Source organism: Saccopteryx leptura, chromosome 5 (assembly GCF_036850995.1).
Source record: "Saccopteryx leptura isolate mSacLep1 chromosome 5, mSacLep1_pri_phased_curated, whole genome shotgun sequence".
In the NCBI taxonomy this organism is placed as follows: Eukaryota; Metazoa; Chordata; class Mammalia; order Chiroptera; family Emballonuridae; genus Saccopteryx; species Saccopteryx leptura.
Window position 1 is genome coordinate 74,978,074 of NC_089507.1, and position 21,818 is coordinate 74,999,891.

A 21,818-nucleotide genomic window follows, 5' to 3' on the forward strand; every position below is an offset into this window, starting at 1 on the left:
ACTGGAATAGCTCACAGGAAATCATTTTTATTTAGTTGTCCTATATAATATCTGTAATCTATAATATATATTAATTATATTCAAGTCCTAGATATTTATATCATTAATGAAATAATTAGAGATGGACACAGATATTGATATATAAAGATTCTCACCAGCCCTGGCCAGGTAGCTCAGTTGGTTAGAGCATCATCCCAATACACCAAGGTAGGGAGTTCGATATGTAAGCATGTACCTGTCCAGGGCACATATAAAAAACAACTAATGAATGCATAAATAAATGGAACAACAAATCTATGTTTCTCTCTTTTCTTTCTCTCTCACTTCTTCCTTCTCTCTAAAATCAATAAAAAAAATTTAAAGAAAAAAAAAGATTCTCCCTACAGACTTTCTAGTAATTAAAAATTAGAAAAACATAAATGTTTAAAAATAAAAATTGATAAAAAAAAATAAGGCTTATCTATAGCTGGGAATATTATATTTATATACTTTTTTTTAGAGATTATGTATATAAAAAGAAAGGAGAAAGTTTATGATAAAATAAATTTAAAATGCTAAAAGCTTCATGGTGATAACATTAAAAATCATATGTAATATAAATTTCATGTATCATTATATATGTATACATATATAGAAACCATTTATATGGTTGTAGATATAATAAAAGCATCACAGAAGAATTTAAGTTAAAAATAAAAGAAATATTGGTGGTTATTTGGGTGATTGAATTTTGGTAGATTTTATTTTCCTTTTCATATTTTGATTTGTTTTTCAGATTGTCTACATTTAGCATGTATCAACTTTTAGTTTTTCTCAGGAGGATACTAATTAAAAAGCAAATATATTTTTCTAGAAATGTGATTAAGTAATACTGATGGCTCTTTTGTAGAAAATTGTTTGTTATTAGTGAAAGGCTAATGGGCAATTCCACTTTCCCCACAAAATAATCTTAAACAAAACTCAAAAGTAGTAAGACCAAGGAATAAAAACAATACGTGTGAGCGTGTTTTGCTTCATGTTTCAGCATTACCTTTTTATTTACACTTAAAAATCAAATATAGGAAGAAACATTTCTATATTTGCATTTTTGTCCTCTGTTTTCCTTTACTTTACTCCTTGCCATTTATTTTTTTCACTGAATTATTATAAAGTCACATCTAGCTACAGTTGGAGGTATGCTCTACCTAATCTCATTTTTTTTTGCATTATGTTCTTTCATACAGCTACAAATTTGTTATTTAGTTTATGTTATAAATGTGCAATAACACTTATAGCACCGGTTGTACTAAAAATTAAAATTAATAATGGCTATAAATTCTACATTTGATACATAGTAAGTATTCAAGAAGTGATGATTCTGCTCTGTGCAGGTCTGATGCTCATTTGGTTAGAGCATCATCCCTATATGCCAAGGTTATGGGTTTGATCTGGTTGGGCACATAGAAGAATCAACCAATGAATGCATAACTAAGTGGAACAACAAATTGATATTTCTCTCTTTCCCTCTCTCTTCCTTGCTTTCTCTCTAAAATCAATTAAAATTAAAAGAGAAGAAATAAGGATTTGTTCTCATTGCCTTTGAATATACAAAAACAATATTTCACCTGATACAGACTGAGAATTGTATTGATAATTTCTCAACCTTAAACATAACCAGTTTTAAAGTGATTTTATGTTTCCTATAATTTTGAATAATTGCTTAAAATATTATATATCAAGCTCAATATTTGCTTACCAATGAAATTTGAATCTTACATATGTTTCTAAAAGAAAGAGTATAATTTTTGAAAATGTGTTAATTCATGTTATGATCTTCTAATCTGATGGAGTTTAACTTTTAAAGTATTTTGCAAGTTTATCAGAAGCTATCATTTAAATTTAATTGTCTAAATTAATTAATTAATTAAAAATAAAGAAAAATGGATAGTTGAAAGTAGAGTAAGTATAATTTATATTAATGAATGAAAGCTTATATTTAAATAGTTTCATGTTATAAACTTCTCTCGGTGTGGAATCTAGTCTTTTTAGTTTAATTGGTACAATATCAGGAATATACTAAGGTGTGCTTAGTTACTTCATATAAAGCATATTTTTGCAGTATTCAGCTGCTCCTGAAACCTTGAAAGTATTTTTCCTTCTTGAAATTATAGATTTTCTTTATATGTATTTAAATAATAAAAAAAAAATTTATATATTTTTTCATGTTTACTTCTTCTAACTTTCATGTACATGTATTAGAAAAGAATTACTCTGTAGTTTGGTACATTTCATACCCAAATTTTTACTTTAATTTTTTTTCATTATTATTTATAAAACGATTGCTTTTTCTATTGTTTATTCTATTTCATATTGTTTGCATGCATTTAAGCATCACATAACAGAAGAATGATTATATAACTTCAATTTAATATGACAACACTGAGAACACTAAAATTTGTACGGAATATTAGCCCCTAGTCTTACTCACATGATGTCAAATACACAGATATTTTTTAAAAGCAAATTGACTTAGTGTCCTATTTTTTTCTAAGATTATATTGACATAGTTAAAGAATGAGTAAGGAAGTTTGAGCTATATGATTTTTCCATTAATTTACACCAAGTAAACTTACTAAATTTTATAGTATCACTATATTTTGAGTGAAACATAAACTGATGGCAATAAAGAACAATCAATTTAAAATAGAAGAAGTATCTAAAAATACCAATATCATTGAACAAATGTTCAATAAGCTTTTTAGAAGCATTGCAGAATTTAAGAAATTATTTAAAATAGTGATATACTCCTTTATGGGTAAATGTGTATATATATATTTCTTTCTTTCTTTTTTTTTTCATTTTTGACAGAGAGAGAGAAAACAGGAAGGAAAAGAGATGAGGAGCATCAGCTTGTAGCTGGGTCACTTTAGTTGTTCATCGATTGCTTCTCATACATGCCTTAGCCTGGGGGCTCAAAACCAGCCAGTTACTCCTTACTGAAGCCTGTGACCTTGGGCTCAAGCCAGTGATCATGCTGAAGCCAGTGACCCAGCATTTAAACTGGTGACCCCACGCTCAAGCTGGTGACCTTGTGGTCAAGCTGGATGAGCCTGTATGCAAATCAGTGACCTCAAGATTTCTAACCTGGGACTTAGAAGTTCCAGATCTACACTCTATGCACTGCATCACCACCAATCAGGCAGATTTAGTATATTATTTAAGGATGTCTTTATCTATCAGATGCTATTATCTTAAAGGAGTGCTCATTTGCCAAACTATCATGTCTCAAATAAGTATATATGTAATCTAAGTAAGTAAAATCCAATTGTTTGTTGCCTAAAATATTTTACATGTTAAAAATGATAGACTGCAGCAAAATTTCACTTTGAAAAGCTGTATAATCTTCATATGAATCATAAATGAAAATTATTTTTAATAATTTATTCTGTAGGCGGACTTTCAAGTGGATATACCTTTATCTTGTGCCTATCTACATTTTCCCAAGAAAAAGGAGTAATCATACATTATCAATGAGTGCAATACATGTTAGTTTAGACAATTAAAAATGTCAGTTTGTCTTATCATTATAGTGTAGGTTTCAAAAAGCATTCTTACATAGGGAAAATAATATGCCAAATAGTATAAATCAAAAACAGTGTAATAGGTTTCATTAAATATATATATTTCCTTGGGAGGGCTGTAATTTTGGTGATACAAGCTCTTTCCCCTGAGATAATGGAAAATTGTGTAGATTAAAATCATTGAGGACACAAAGGATATAATCATAAATATAGGAACAAAGTCAAGTTTATTTTAATTATAGCATTGTACTGTGATTTTATATGAAACATTTCAATAGAAATAATCCATTTAGGCTTTACCTGTGGTAGCACAATAGATAAAACATTGACTGGAATGCTGAAGTCGCTGCTTCATAACCCTGGGCTTGTCTGGTCAAGGCACATATGGGAGTTGATGCTTCTCTCTCTCTCTCTCTCTCTCTCTCTAAAAATGAATAAATAAAATCTAAAAAATAATTTAAAAAAAAGAAATTATCCATTTAGCATAACACTTCTATTTTACTGAGATGGCTTCATGTGGTGATTTTTTTTTAAGTAGAATTATATATAGTGATAAGATCACTAGCATAAGATGAATGAAAATTTGATTGATGTTGTACAGGTACAAGAGTCTTTATAAATAATCTTGCAACCTGGTACAAGTGGAGTCTATAATTCTGGCATGTTTGACATTCTCATTCAGTCCAAAACTCTCTGACATACACTTAATTTGCTACATCTTGAAGGTGTTGCCTGAAGTTCCCTTCTACTTGTCAGATGCCTGACAGTTCAGCCTCACTCAGAGCTTAACAAAATGCGAAAAGAATGTGTTATTAAAGCCCTGGGAGGATATTTTTTTATGTCATTTAATGACTTTGATAATGTCCAGGACTAAACTCAGTTCCTTTAAAAGTTGAGTAAGGTACACTTATTTTTTGTTTTGTTTTGTTTTGTTTTGTTTGTTTTTAATTCAGTGAGACAAGGGGAGGCAGAGACAGACTTCTGCATGCACCCTGGCAGGGATCTACCCAGAAAGCCTACTAGGGGGTGATGCTCTCTGTCCATCTAGGGGTGTTGATCCATTGCTCAGCAACTGAGTTCTTCTTAGTGCTTGAGCTAGAGGCCACAGAGCCATCCTCAGCACCTGGGGCCACCTCGTTCCAATCCAGCAATGGCTGCAGGAGGAGGAGAAAGAGAGAGAGAAGAAAGAGGGAGAGGCATGGAGAAGCAGATGGGCGCTTCTCCTGTATGCCCTGACCAAGAATCAAACCCAGGACATCCACACGCAGGGCTGACACTCTACCACTGAGCCAGGTGCACAGGGATATTTTGTTTGTTTGTTTTTCTAGATAGGTGTATGTCCTTAGCCTTTTACTTGGCTATTTCTTTAAAATGGAAAACCCTGTGCCCTGCAGTTCTCAAACTACAACTGATGACTAAAATATGGACATGAAAGGAAATTGAGTTAAAAATACATTTCCTGGTTTCCCACTCTTTATATATTTTAGTAAGATGAAAAAGAATTTTAATATTCACAATACAAACAGTGCCCTTGGTATCTGGCATTTGACAAATGTCTTTGGATGTTGTTTTTGTCTTCAATACATATTTATTTCCAAGCAGGTTTCTCAGGCTTTTCCTCATTGTAATTCATTATGATGGATATATCATAATGTATGTATGTATGTATGTATACATATAAATATATACATATACACTTAAAGACGAGAGCATTTTGTTTTGTTTAAGGAGCAGGCAAAATCATATCATATGTCAGGACTCCTGAGATAAAGTAACTGATATCAAACTCTGTTACTAAAGGGAACAGACATTTTTTAGGTAAAGCTCTGTTTAGGTCACCAGTGTCTATGTGATACGTACAAAGTCCTTTGCATCACATTGAAGATTCTTTGTAACTGATCCTTCTATATATTTCTAAGCCTAATTAATCTCCTACCATTACCCTGTCAATTCTCTGTTCCTAGTCATTTATTCTTTAATAATATAAGAACAGTTTCTTTGATAAATCTATTTCCAGAAATTTGTCCCTGTTCCCTATCTGAAAAAATTTTTTTTCTTCTATTTTTAAAGAACCAGCTCAGAGTCCACAAAACATTTTATTGATTTTTTTGACCCTTTGGCACAGCGCTAGTTATTCCTCCTGTGCCTTGGGACATGCTTTGTATTATCATTTTGTATTATGGCTACTTGACCTTTAGATTAAGTCTTATGTTACTTTTGAGGTGAGCATAATAGTCAAAGGCCCGCTGGGTTGCAGAAAGCACACAGTAATTTGAACAGAAAAGTTTAATAAACAGAATAAATAAATATAACAGAGTATTGGAGTGTTGAAGGCTTGACTAGTAATAATTAAAGAGGACTCTGTGGAATACAGGCATAATCAATGTAAAGAGCAGCCAATGCCTCTAGAGCTGAAATATTGAACCCAAAGAGAAACTTTACCATCTCAACCCCAACCAAAGATGACAGCTAGACTTAATGTGAAATGACACAGCCATGGCTCCCTGGGTGGTAGAGAAGTCACTGAAGTGCTATGCTAGCCAAATTTGCTTTAAATCTTTCTGGGATACTGAGAACCCTAACAAAGCAGCATTCCTGCAGTGCCATTTAAGGAGGTGCCAGCATTTTACTACTCTAACATCTGGGGGAGAAATGGAAAAAGCCATCTACAAGATGTTATATGTTGTTAGTCATGGCAAAATGACACAAAAAGGATGCTGGATTCAGCTGTTCACAGGAAAATAACTCACTGGCAGCACTAGATTACAAAGTTATCCTAGCAGACTTTTGAAGAAGCCATCTACAGGCAGGTGCCAGGCCTTGGAACCCATTCTAAAAGCCTTAGAAAGTGTGTCAGAGGAAGCTGCTGGTTGCTGGGTGCTACTGGTACACAGTGTGATAGAAGAGTCAGGCACTGGCAAACTGTGTACAGCAGAAACCCTGGCAAGAGGACAACTCTGGGACCAAAAACAAAACTCTGTCTTCCTCCACTGCCCCTCTAGAGTCATCTACTAACAATGCTTAAAAAAGAGCCACTTAGCAAAAACAAAATATTTTTAGAGCCCACCTATATTATTTCATAGCAGGAAAGGTAGGGTGAAATTGGATATGACAGGCCGTGGCTGGGTACCTCAGTTGGTAAGACAGTTGTCCTGAAAAGCCAAGGTTATGAGTTTGATCCCTGGTCAGGGCACATACAAGAATCAACCAATGAATGCATAGATAAATGAAACAATAAATCATGTTCCTCTCTCTCTCTCTCTCTCTCTCTCTTTTTCTCTCTACAATAAATGAATACATTAATTAATTCTTAAAAATTGAATATGACAAATAGTGTATTTGAAACTTGCCTAACAGAACTATTTACTGACTTTGAAAAAAGTCAGTTTCCTAGAAGACCGAAATTGTTTGTTATCACTCCTTTTATACCCAGAATAAAGTGTTTTTGTATACAAATGGTAATCAAAAATATCTTAACTAAATGTTGCCATCTTTAATCATTATATTCTTATAAGTATGATATAAATTCTATCTCTCAAATTTACATCCAAAAATATATGTCATCATCATCAGAGATAACTACAGTTACATAAGATTACATTCATTTTGCATAGTATGTGTGTAAGCATGTGTGTGCATGTATGGGTATATGTAAAGTTGATTTTTAATAAGATTGACTGATCTTCTCAAAAATATTTAAAAGATTAAACGAGACCTTATTTCTAAATAATTTGGCTTGATTTAACCTCTAATACCTGAGAAACATCTGAACTGATTCTGAAAATAAATTTTCCATTATAAAAGCATTCACTTCAGCATTCATTAATTTGACATGAAAAAAAATAAAAATAAATCATTCTACTATGATGAACTTTCAAATGTGTTGGGTCTCCTTGTCACACACAAAGCCCCTCCAAAGACATCCTAAAAGAAATTTTGAATATTTTCCCTCAAATGTAACAAAACAAAAAGGCAGTGCTTCCCTTTTCCTTGATCCCAAGGGGTCCTCAAGCTAAAACTGTTTTTCAGTGAAGCTGTTTCCTGGTTCAGAAGATGCCCAGCCACTTCACTGTTTCCTCTCCATCCCTTTTGTTTCCCTACTGCAGAAGTGAAAGGTGATTTGAGTTAGAAAAAGCTAAAAGGCTAGATAGAGTAAGAGTCTCATTGCTGGGTAACACTTTTCTGATTTATTGTTGACACAAGATAGGTAAAAATTAGAAAGTTGTCATTAAAAAAGAGAGTACCAATAAAACGAAGTGGAAATCTAAAAAATATAAGAATCCCAATAAAAAAGCATATAAAATACAGAAAATAATACTTTTTTTACAATAACTCAGAGATCAGAAAAATATTATTTTATAATTTATAAGCAGAAGCAGTATCAAGAACAATGTTCGTGTAAAGTTTCATGGAGAATGTATTTATCTGGCCTGTGGTGGCACAGTGAATGGATCATCAGCCTGGAATGCTGAGGTCACTGGTGTCACTGGTTCAGAGCCCTGGGCTTGCCCAGTCAAGGCACATACAACAAGCAATCAATGAACAACTAAAGTGAAACAACTATGAATTGTTGCTTTGTGCCCCCCAACTTCCCACTCTCTGTGAAATCAATAAATAAAATGTTTTTTAAAAAACTATCAAAAGTAATACTATGAAGTTTATTTATATCATAGGCAATGACAATTAGTATAATAGAAAATTTTCCATATAACATTATGAATATAAATAAATTTATGAATTATATTCCTATATAAAAGTTAGCTAATAGGCATAATAAATCTAATGGCAAAAAATAAAATGTAATAACATGAAAACTTCATGACATCAGCATAACACTGAAATTCACTGCAAAGTCAGGTCAAAGTAATAAATGCAAATAAATAGATTGGGATAAATCTTGTAGCATAATCATGAATTGACTGAATTATAATTAATGTTCTTGACTTATTACAGTAGAAAGCATAATCTTAACTAGCAAAGAGGAGCTATTTTTCAAGAAGGGTCATGAAAAGAAAGAAAGATCCCATGGAAGCTGAAAGGAAGGAGAGTAGACACTATTGTTTGTCCTCTCCTAGTTATTTATATTTAGTTTTTTATTTATTCTTCAGAAATAACTTTTATTAATTGTTGGGTTATCATATAACATTTAGTTAATAACGATTTGCATCCACACATTACACATTCGAGGTAGTAATTAGAATTAAGGCAGAATTTTTCAAAAGTATGAGTAAGACAATTTCCACGTGTTATTCCAAATAAGAAATTCATGATCAATTTTAGATAAACATATTATGAGACAAAAATTTAGACAGGTTCATTAAATGGGTTCTATGTGGTAGGAATTCTAAAAGACTTAATAATTTGATGTGTAGGCCCTGGCCGGTTGGCTCAGTGGTAGAGCGTCGGCCTGGCGTACAGAAGTCCCGGGTTCGATTCCCGGCCAGGGCACACAGGAGAAGCGCCCATCTGCTTCTCCACCCCTCCCCCTCTCCTTCCTCTCTGTCTCTCTCTTCCTCTCCTGCAACGAGGCTCCATTGGAGCAAAAGATGGCCCGGGAGCTGGGGATGGCTCCTTGGCCTCTGCCCCAGGCGCTGAAGTGGCTCTGGTGGCGACAGAGCGACACCCCGGTGGGCAGAGCGTCGCCCCCTGATGGGCGTGCCAGGTGGATCCCGTGGGGCGCATGCGGGAGTCTGTCTGACTGTCTCTCCCAGTTTCCAGCTTCGGAAAAATACACACACAAAAAATAATAATAATAATAATAATAATTTGATGTACAATGTTAAACTCTTTAGTACAAGTCATAACCAATACTTGACCAAAAAAATTTTTTTTAATTCCTTTTTTTTTCATACCATCTCAAGAGTAACATCTCCCAAAAAATATTTTGAAAAGCACTGGACTTACTAAAATATAACAGAAAAGAGTCCAGGGGAATGCAGCTAGTCAGGAATTAGTTTCTTAACTGTTCTAGAGACCAGTCTACATCTTCAAGTAGACTCAAGGCCAATGTATAATCAAACAAGAGGATGTGCTTTAAAGAAAGAGATTAAAGTAGTTTGTCTCATTCAATTCAAGTCTTAACAATAGAGGTTAATATGAATTTCATGTTTATTTTCTCTAAAGCTGCCAATAAGGCAATAATTATGTCATTTTGTGAATGATAAAACTGAAGATTAAAGCATTTAAGCAACTATTTAAAGGCCACAAAGATAATAAATGGTAAAGCCATAACTTTAATCCAGGTGTGGGTAAGAAGTGAGGATATTTTTGTCATACATTTTCTGCTTACTTAAAATATTTAGCACAAATTATTAAGACTTTGGAGCTATCCAGTTCATCTTCCAGGACTCCTGTTAGGTAAAATAATAAATGTCCATAGAGCTTAAACCACCTTTAGCTTCATATTCTGTCACTTATAGCTGAAAATATCCTGAATGTTTCAACTTGGTACCTCTGCATTTGTGTTCTCAGTGACAGCCAAGTGTGCCTGTTAAAAGATAAGTGGTATGTCACTCTTCTGCTAACAACTCTCCAGTAGTTCTCAGTTTCATTCAGAATAAATGCCAGAGTTCTTATGAAGACTTGTAAGTAGTTCCATCTTGCCCCATCTCCTCCTTCCCTCCAACCCTCTCTGAATGTTGCCTATGATTTCTCTTTGTTCATTGCGTTCAGACATGCCAAGTATGCATCCAACGTAGGGTTTTTGCACATACTTCCCTCTGCTTCAAAAATTCCATTCCCATATATCTTTATGAGTTGCTCTGTCACATTCTTCAGATTTTTATATGCATCTAATTTTCTCGTGGAAGTGTTCCCTGGCCACCCCATGTAATGCTACTCCATCCAAACATCCTTAACACATATATATTTTCTTTTTTTTTCTCACATATTTATTTTCTATCCTCCATCCTGTTCTATACTCTTCCTTGGTTCTGCTGTAAAACATGTTTTAATTTTTACTTATTTTCAGTCTGCTAGTCCTGAATGTAAGTTCCAAGATAGGAGTTATTTTCATCTGGTTTATTCATTAATTTATCTCTAGAATCTGTAATAATGCTTAGGGCATAGTAAACTCTTATTAAATATTTATTGAAAGCATGCATGAATATTATAGGAGCCAAATTCACCACATTACCTGCATTACATTTTTGTAGCTTCCTCTTTGAATGAGACAACTTACATCTTTGTATTAAATAACCAATATATTTGAGTTATTGTACAAAAAGTACTATTGACCTTCAAATCAGTTGGTTTAAAATATGAAGTTTTGCAACTTTATTCTTCATATACATTAAAAGTAGACTCAGACAGTCTGATTTTATAGCTCGGTAAATATTTTAATGGATCCAGTGATGTTCCACCTATATCCAAATGTTTTTACAAATTGGTCTGGGAATTGTATGAGTTCATCAGGAAAGGTTAATTTATGTATTTCTTATTCCATACTGTAACTATTAAGAAACTGCCACTTGACTTTCAGTGTGGTCTCAAAGAATATTCACAGTTATCTGAAAAGATTATTAAAATACTATTGGACATGAACAACAGTGTGGTGATTTTCAGGGGAGGGAAGAAGGGAGATTGAGGAGGGTAGACCATGGAAAATGGTGATGAACAGAGACATGGGTAAGAGAGGGTGAACACAGTACAGTGTATAGAATATGTATGGTAGAATTTTGCACCTGAAACCTGTATAATTTTGTTAACCAGTGTCATCCCAATAAATTCAGTTTAAAAGAATAAATGAAATACTCCTTTCTTCTTCTGTTTTATTCCCATGTAAGGTTGGGCTTTCTTCATATATTTTAATTAATATATTTCTCAACAGATTGAGCAGAAAAGCAGATTTAAGAATTCAATGATTCTTTGTTAAGTCAAGCATCAAAGGGAAGTACAAAATTGTAAAACAACGCAAGTGTTTTTACGAATATGTTGAAAACGTTATTTATACTAATATAAAATAATAAATAAATTGAGAGAAGAATATTCCAGAACATTCTGCAAAGGTCTTTCATTCCTTGTTACCCTTTCTCCTCCACACAGATCACTAAGTACAGCATACTGATAGGGATGGTCTGTTTTGAAAATCTTGAATGTAAAAAAGGAACAGTTTTAGGAACCAGCTTGTCATTTAGCCTGTTTGCACTGTGATAACATACTTTTTCAAGATACTTTGCTTCCTGGAATCATTCTCCAGTTAGTTTCTGGTGGATGATGAGCACTGTTGAGCAAAGCCCGGCACACTGTAACTTTTGCTGGAACAACCATCACCGAATAAAAAACCAGCTGCTTTTAAAAGAATGTATTTACAGAAATTTGTTGAACTCAGATAGATTCATATCGAAGTAATCAAGGCCAAAAATCAATTTTTTTGCAACATTGATTTTTAAATGTCAGTTATAGTAGAGTAATAACTTGTTAAAGTTGGTTTAGGAAATATGTTTGCCTTGTTAGTGTCAACCTAAAGGACATCTCTTATAACTTCTATTAATATTGCTATATCAGGAACAAATGTTAGTACTGTGTACAGTGCTGTTGCCATCTCAGTGAATATTATCAATAGTTCTTTCAGGAATATAAGAATTTATATAAAGTTTTAGAGTTTTGTCTATGGTTTAGCTTCAAATGATTAGTTTTGTTTTGTGGCAGCAATTTTATTTAATATCTCAGGCAAAAACATAGTTAAACCAAATTTTTTCACATCATAATGATTTTAAATTTTCAAAAAATTGGCTTTGTATTCACTTAAACCTTAAATATTGACATCGTTTGGCATAATAAAAAGTAGGTTATTGGTTATAGGTAATCTCCACATTCTGACATTAAGATTAGTACTTTTATGAGATGGAAGAATGAGGGAGTGGCTAATTATAGTTATTTAATGAAGGCATTTAATAAAGGCATCTTTTATGAACCAACCATGATATAATTGGGGATGAATAAAACAGGCCCAGTTTATGCCTTCAAGGAGAAGTCTGCATCAGAGGAGAGGAATGTTAAGCAAATGATTTCCAATAACCAAATATATTATTACAAATATAAAATGATCTTTAGAGAAATACTTGGTAAGAGATAGTTTAGGAAGTACTGATGCTAATCTGTGTCCTTTATGGATACTTCATTTTATCTTATTAGACCTGAAATGCCTACATAGGTTTGTGGGTCCTTAGTGATCGGTGTGGAGGAGAAAGGGTAACAAAGAATGAAAGACCTTTGCAGAATGTTCTGGAAATGAGATATAATAAAACTTAACACTTGGGAATGTATCAACTATAACAACCCTGTTACTTTGCATTGAAAATACAGTGTGCGTTCGTAAAGTCATGGTGCACTTTTGTCTGGTCACAGGAAAGCAACAAAAGACGATAGAAATGTGAAATCTGCACCAAATAAAAGGAAAACTCTCCCACTTTCATACCTATTCAGTGCAGTTCGATGTGGGCTCACACACAGATTTTTTAGGGCTCCTTAGGTAGCTATCCCGTAGAGCAGGGGTCCCCAAACTACGGCCCGCGGGCTGCATGTGGCCCCCTGAGGCCATTTATCCGGCCCCCACCACACTTCCAGAAGGGGCACCTCTTTCATTGGTGGTCAGTGAGAGGAGCATAGTTCCCATTGAAATACTGGTCAGTTTGTTGATTTAAATTTACTTGTTCTTTATTTTAAATATTGTATTTGTTCCCGTTTTGTTTTTTTACTTTAAAATAAGATATGTGCAATGTGCACAGGGATTTGTTCATATTTTTTTTATAGTCTGGCCCTCCAACAGTCTGAGGGACAATGAACTGGCCCCCTGTGTAAAAAGTTTGGGGACCCCTGCCGTATAGCCTCTACAGACTCGTCACTGACTGATGGCCTACCAGAATGGGGTTTCTCCACCAAACTGCCAGTTTCCTTCAACTGCTTATCCCACGAGTAATGTTATTCCTATGTGGTGGCGCTTCATTATAAATGCACCGATATTCACGTTGCACTTTGGTCAGGGATTCGAATTTAGCAAGCCACAGAACACACTGAACTTTCCTCTGTACCGTCCACATCTGGACTGGCATGGCTGTGGGCTGCTCTGATGTATACACGGTGTTACATCATCATCTGCGCATGCGCACATGCTGCCACATTATCCGACAGAAACTGGGAAGGTTTTCCTTTTATTTGGTGCAGATTTTACCTTTCTATTGTCTTTTGTTGCTTTCCTGTGACCGGTCAAAAGTGCACCATGACTTTACGGATACACTGTATATAATGAGAAGTTCTAGATCTGTTAGCATGGGTTACGAATCAACAGAATGCCCTGGTCGGTTGGCTCAGCGGTAGAGCGTTGGCCTGGTGTGCAGAAGTCCAGGGTTCGATTCCTGGCCAGGGCACACAGGAGAAGCGCCCATCTGCTTCTCCACCCCCCCTCCTTCCTCTCTGTCTCTCTCTTCCCCTCCCGCAGCCAAGGCTCCATTGGAGCAAAGATGGCCCGGGCGCTGGGGATGGCTCCTTGGCCTCTGCCCCAGGCACTAGAGTGGCTCTGGTCGCGGCAGAGCGATGCCCTGGAGGGGCAGAGCATCGCCCCCTGGTGGGCAGAGCGTCGCCCCTGGTGGGCGTGACGGGTGGATCTCGGTCGGGCGCATGCGGGAGTCTGTCTGTCTCTCCCCGTTTCCGGCTTTAGAAAAATACAAAAAAAAAAAAAAAAAAAAGAATCAACAGAATATCAGAAACTCCATAATTCAACACAGACATCAAGACACCACCACTTTTTGATAATGCTTTAATGGTTAAGTCAAGGAATCACATGATTTTAATATACTATTATAAAAATGACGCTCAATGATAAGTCAGGAGAAAGAACAGTGGTTAAGAAAAATCATGGAAATACTTTAAAAAGAGATAGCTCAAAAATGGTGAAATTCAGTAAGTAAAGATCAGTTTGAGAGTAAAGAGAATTTTATAAAGTATGAAAGCAAAGTAGGAAGATGGGAAATAACCTAACCTTTCTAAGAATAGACTAATAATGTTTAGAGGCTACATAAGAATATCAAGATATTGGGAAAATAAAAAAAGATTGCTAAAAAAAAAAAAAAAAGAAAAAAAAATAGCATGAAGTGAATAGGCCTGTAGGAGGCATTATAAACAGGGACAGCTGAAGATGCCTAGAGAAATAGACTTGGAGTTCCTTATGAATTTAGTATAGAGAAAGTACTTTCTTAGGAAACTGCAGGTAATGCTTAGTTATGTTTCTCATACATGACTTTACATTGGTTTTACTCATTGCCTCCTGCATTAGCACTGTATGAGACCCTATTGACAAGGCTACCATCAGACATAGAAATAAGTTTTAATGTGGAAATATTTCCTCCTCTGCCACCCCAAATGATTCTGAAGCTCACTAAAATTTGAGACTAATTGACTGAAATGCTGTAGCAATTCCCTTCCAGTTCATTTCATACAACTTACATACATAGATGTTTGCATACAGATACATTGTACAAAAGAAAAAAAGAAATGGTATTTAGTGTACATACTCTTACACAATTTGTCTTTCAGAGCTCTCCATATTAACTTGTTAGTCAACCTCATTCATTGAAATGCCTATATAATTTTTAGTAGCATGGCTGCTGTTTTTTATTAATCATTCTTTAATAAGAATTAATTTTTTGGCTAATTTGTATTATTACAAATAATGTTGCAATGAATATTCTTAAGCATAAATCTTGGAAATGTGCACATATTTCTGAGAGATGGATTTGTGGAAGTTGAATTTTTTTGATTAATTGAAAGATTATTAAGTCATGGTGGTTTTATTTCATTATATTACCAAAATGATTATTATTTTTATAACTGACACATCATAGCCACTAAGGGCACACTACTCAGTTATAAAATATAAATATTTGAAAATATTGCTTTTCAAAATAAAAAATTGTGTAATAATATGTTTAAGTTTTGAGCATCATGGGATAAACTAAAAACTGATGCTAGATGAAATAAGCCAATCAGAGAAAGACATGCATAATATGGTTTCACTCATATGTGTAATCTATAAACTAAAAGAAATAAGTAAATCAGAAAAAAACAAGAACTACATGATTCCATACATTGGTGGAACATAAAAACGAGACTAAGAGACATGGACAAGAGTGTGGTGGTTACCAGGGGTGGGGGGAGGGAGGACGCAGGAGGGAGGGAGGGAGAGATTTAGGGGGAGGGGGAGGGGCACAGAGAAAACTAGATAGAGGGTGACGGAGGACAATCTGACTCTGGGCGAGGGGTATGCAACATAATTTAATGACAAGATAACTTAGACATGTTTTTCTTTGAATATATGTACCCTGAATTATTAATGTCATCCCATTAACATTAATAAAAATTTATAAAAAAAAAAAAAAAAAAAAAAAAAAAAAAAAAAAGAAATAACATGCAAAATAGAGACAACGTAATACATAGAGAGCAGGCCTACAGCTGTTGGGGGATGGGCAAGCATGGGGTAGGGAGGGATTCGGCTAAAAAGGACAAAATAATTTTTTTAAAGAAAGAAAAAACTCATGGACATGGACAATAGTGTGCTGACTGTCATGGAGGTCAGGGAGTGGCTGAGCAGGTAGAGGGAGAAAATGGTGCTGAATGAAAATTTGACTTGAGGGGCTAAACACACAATACAATATATTGAAAGCTGTTATAGAATTAGGTACCTAAAACCTGTATAATTATGTTAACTAGTATTACCCCAATATATTCACTTAAAAAATAAAATGAAATAGCCTGACCAGGCCATGGCTCAGTGGATAGAGCATCGACCTGGGACACTTAGGACCTAAAATTGAAACCCCAAGCATGTTGGCTTGAGCGCGGGCTCACCAACTTGAGCGTGGGATCCCAGCTGGCTTAAACCTGGAATCATAGATTGACCCCATGGTTGCTGGCTTGAGTAAGGGGTCACTGGCTCAGCTGGAGACCCCTGGTCAAGGCACATATGAGAAAGCAATTAATGAACAACTAACGAAAAATTGATGTTTCTCATCTCTCTCCCTACCTGTCTCTCTTTCCCTGTTTGTCTCTCTTTCTCTCTCTCTGAAAAATTAAATTTAATTAAATAACAAGGTAAACAATAAACATTAATATAAGTGTTCTTGATGGCTGCAAATTCAAATAAAATCCATCAAGTATAAATAAATATAAGGAGCATGAAGGTAACTATGCATTTTAAAGCTTACTATTCTAAAAGATAATGCTACTATCAAAATCTAATAAGAGTTAATAAGGTGGAAATATGCAAAATATTTATTATTCAACCAGGGTTGGTTTATACTCATAAAAAAGTCTGTGTTTCTATATCAGGGCAGAATTCTATATAGCTAAAAAATGATTCAGATTCAGTTTAGTTAGAATCTATAACCCTCTTAGAAATGTTAGGATTTTGAATGTGACTACAGGGACCCCTGCTTTTGCTATCCAGAAACTACTCAGGCCATGTTAATGTGTTCAAATACTTTAAAATTTACTTGAAAATGTATTCTGCCTTTAGAATCTCTGACTCTGAGATAAGTCATACATTTGAAGACCATAATAGAATTTACACTGGATTAGCAAATTAATTCCTTTAAAAATAATTTTAATTAATGAAAAAATTAATCCTTTACCCCAAATTCATGTTTTTTTTAAATTAACAATTAAAATAATAATTTCGCTAAAACAAATCAGATTTGATTATGAGTGCCCTATTTTACTGTAAATCACATACATTCCAAAAGTTTTATAAACATTACCTTGTGCCTTGATTTATATGTAACAAAGAAGAAAAGAGAACTCTGTAGTACAAAATGGCTTTCCCCATCTTGACTGCATACTGGAAACTACAGATACTATTTCTTCATGATATGTTTCTTGGGAATATTAAGACCTTATTCCTAGATGGAATAGAGTAGTTCACTTTCCCACTACGTATCGTCTTTCACTATTGCCAGTGGAACAGGGGTCCAAATATATTGTGTCTGGCTTTTACTCTGCAAAATTACTTGATAGTAGCATCACAAGATGTAATTCAAATTAGGAGCCTGTCTTCCACAGTGTTTTTCTAAGATCTTACTCTCAGAACCCCTTTACACTATTAAAGAATATTGAGAACCCAAAGACCAAAGAGTTTGGCAAATGGCCTGCTGGCCAAATCCAGCCCTCTCTTGTTTTTGTAAATAGTAATAGAACAGAGCCACTCGTTTATTTTTGTTTCTGTCTCTGGCTGTTTTCTCGCTGTAGCAGCAGAGTTGAGGAATGTGGCAGGTGCCATATGGCCTGCTAAACCCAAACTGTTTACTATTTTGTCCTTTACTGAAAACATTTGCCAGCCTTTGATTTATGTGGAGTTTAACAATTGATGTTTACCATATTACAAATTAAAGCTTAGAATATTTATTTATTTATTTATTTTTAGCAAGAAAGAAACAGAAAGGGAGAGAGTGACAGACAGGGACTGACAGGAAAGGAAGAGGTAAGAAGCATCAGTTCTTCATTTCAGCACCTTAGTTGTTCATTGATTGCTTTCTCATCTGTGCTTTGACTGGAGGGCTCTAGCTGAACCAGGACCCCCTGGTTAAGCCAGCAACCTTGGGCTCAAACCAGCAAGCTTGGGCTTTAAGTCAGTGGTCTTTGGGCTCAAGCCAGCGACCATGGGGTCATGTCTATGATCCCACATTCAATCTGGCCACTCCACGTTCAAGCTGATGAGCCTGCATTCAAACTGGATGAGCCCACGCTCAAACCGGCAACCTTGAGGTTTTCTAACCTGGGTCCTCAGTGTCCCAAATCGTGCTCTGTCCACTGCATCACTGCCTGGTGATGGAAAGCTTAGAAAATTTTAAAATTGAGAAATAAACAACCATAATCCCATTAGCCATTTGAAGTAATGATCATGCAGTCTTTGGAAAACCACTATACATTCATGAGAAAATGAAAATGAAAGGAGCAAATAAAAAATTGGTATTATTATATAAATAGTTTAACTTTTTGTGAGGCCCTGAATGTGTATAAGGAACAGTAGGGGTCCTTAGACCATAAATTGAGAACTACTGGACTAGCAGCTGCTCAGTACATATTTGAATGAATCAGCAAAAACAACAAAGGGAACAAAAATTTTCATAGTGCTTTACAGTTTACAAAGGATTTTTAGGTCTATTTCTATTTTAAGGAAGTTTAAGGAGTCATGATATCAAAGAAAAGGGTTTTGATATAAGACATATTAGAGCATGTTTGTGATCAGAAGAGAAAAATAATTCTATAGATTAATGAAAATGATTAAGGATATATAAAAAGGAGAGAGGATTAATTTAAACTGGGCCATATAAAGGTATTTAAATACTTAGTTGAATTTTTACTATAATGCAGAAAGGAGTAAAATATAGACAAGAAATATGAGATAGCAATGTAACATGTAGTTGAATAGAAGAGAAATCTGCCTGACTTGTGGTGGTGCAGTGGATAAAGCATTTACCTGGAATGCTAAGGTTGCTGATTGGAAATCCTGAGCTTGCCTGGTCAAGGCACATATAGGAGTTAATGCTTCCTACTCCTCCCGCCCTTCTCTCTCTCTCCTCTCTAAAATGAATTAAAAAAAAACAAAAACAAAAAACTGGTCAACTTTTTTTAAAAAAGAAGAGGATTCTTAGGAATAGTGAAGCAAAAATCTTCAAAAGAAGATCTTCAAATGAGGGTTGGTGGTGGAAATTTTACAATGAAAGACAAATTGCCTTTAAAAAGTTAGTAAAAACTATTCTGTTTGAATCTCTATTGATATACCCCTTTGAGTAAAATATTTTTTTTATAAATTTTTATTAATTTTAATGGGGTGACATCAATGATCAGGGTACATATGTTCAAAGAAAACATGTTGGGTTATCTTGTCATTCAATTATGTTACATACCCATCACCCAAAGTCAGATTGTTCTCCATCATCTTCTATCTAGTTTTCTTTGTGCCCCTCCGCCTCCCTCTCTCTCTCTCCCTCCTTCCCTCCCCCCGCCCCCCATAACCACCACACTCTTGTCCATGTCTCTTAGTCTCGTTTTTATGTCCCACCTATGTATGGAATCATGCAGTTCTTGTTTTTTTCTGATTTACTTATTTCACTCCGTATAATGTTATCAAGATCCACCATTTTTTTGTAAATGATCTGATGTCATCATTTCTTATGGCTGAGTAGTATTCCATAGTGTATATGTGCCACATCTTCTTTATCCAGTCATCTATTGAAGGACTTTTTGGTTGTTTCCATTTCTTGGCCACTGTGAATAATGCTGCAATGAACATGGGGCTGCATGTGTCTTTGCGTATCAATGTTTCTGAGTTTTTGGGGTATACACCTAGTAGAGGGATTGCTGGGTCATAAGGTAGTTCTACTTTCAGTTTTTTGAGGAACCACCATACTTTCTGCCATAATGGTTGTATTACTTTACATTCCCACCAACAGTGAATGAGGGTTCCTTTTTCTCCACAGCCTCTCCAGCACTTGCTATTACCTGTCTTGTTGATAATAGCTAATCTAACAGGTGTGAGGTGGTATCTCATTGTAGTTTTGATTTGCATTTCTCTAATAACTAATGAAGATGAGCATCTTTTCATATATCTGTTGGCCATTTGTATTTCTTCCTGCGAGAAGTGTCTCTTCATGTCCTCTTCCCATTTTTTTATTGGGTTCTTTGTTTGTTTGTTGTTGAGTTTTATGAGTTCTCTGTATATTTTGGATATTAGGCCCTTATCTGAGCTGTTGTTTGAAAATATCATTTCCCACTTAGTTGGCTGTCTGTTTATTTTGTTGTCAGTTTCTCTTGCTGAGCAAAAACTTCTTAGTCTGATATAGTCCCATTCATTTATCTTTGCCTTCACTTCTCTTGCCTTTGGAGTCAAATTCATAAAATGCTCTTTAAAACCAAGGTCCGTGAGTTTAGTACCTATGTCTTCTTCTATGTACTTTATTGTTTCAGGTATTATATTTAGGTCTTTGATCCATTTTGAATGAATTTTAGTACAAGGGGACAAACTGTAGTCGAGTTTCATTCTTTTGCATGTAGCTTTCCAGTTTTCCCAGCATCATTTGTTGAAGAGGCTTTTTTTTCTCCATTGTGTGTTGTTGGCCCCTTTATTGAAACTTATTTGACCATATATATGTGGTTTTATTTCTGGACTTTCCATTCTGTTCCATTGATCTGAGTGTCTATTTTTCTGCCAATACCATGCTGTTTTGATTGTCGTGGCTCTGTAATATAGTTTGAAGTCAGGTATTGTAATGCCCCCAGCTTCATTTTTTTTTCTTTAGGATTGCTTTGACTATTCAGGGTTTTTTATAGTTCCATATAAATCTGATGATTTTTTGTTCCATTTCTTTAAAAAATGTCATTGGAATTTTGATGGGAATTACATTAAATTTGTATATTGCTTTGGGTAATATGGCCATTTTGATTATATTTATTCTTCCTATTCAAGAACAAGGAATATTTTTCCATCTCATTGTATCTTTTTCAATTTCCCTTAATAATGTTTGTAGTTTTAGTTATATAGGTCCTTTAATTCTTTGTTATGTTTATTCCTAGGTATTTTTTTGTTATTGTTGCAATCATGAAGGGGATTATTTTTTTTGAGTTTGGTTTCTAATGTTTCATTGTTGGCATATAGAAATGCTATAGACTTTTGTATATTAATTTTGAATCCTGCAACCTTACAGTATTAGTTTATTGTTTCTAGTAATCTTTTTGTGGAGTCTTTGGGGTTTTCGATGTATAGGATCATATCTGTAAAAAGTGAAACCTTTACTTCTTCTTTTCCAATATGGATGCCTTTTATTTCTTTATCTTGTCTGATTGCTCTAGCTAGAATTTCCAGCACCAAGTTGAATAAGAGTGGAGAGAGTGGACAACCCTGTCTTGTTCCTGATTTTAGGGGAAAAGTCCTCAGTTTTATGCCAATTAATATGATGTTAGCTGACGGTTTATCATATATAGCCTTTATCATGTGGCGATATGTTCCTTCTACACCCATTTTGTTGAGAGTCTTAAACATAAAATTGTGTTGTACTTTATTGAATGCCTTTTTTGCATCTATTGATAAGATCATGTGGTACTTGTTCTTTGTTTTGTTGATATGGTGTATTATGTTAACTGTTTTATGTATGTTGAACTATCCTTGAGATTCTGGGATGAATCCCACTTGATCATGATGTATTATTTTTTAAATATGTTGTTGTTTTTGATTAGCTAGTGTTTTGTTTAGTATTTTAGCATCTGTAT

At 34.6% G+C, this 21,818-nt stretch overlaps 1 protein-coding gene across 2 annotated transcripts in view; it reads left to right on the forward strand.

Annotated features, from left to right (window-relative positions):
- Positions 1-21,818, forward strand: part of GRID2 (glutamate ionotropic receptor delta type subunit 2) — a 1,621,553-nt gene that overhangs the window by 539,689 nt on the left and 1,060,046 nt on the right. The window lies entirely within an intron of this gene.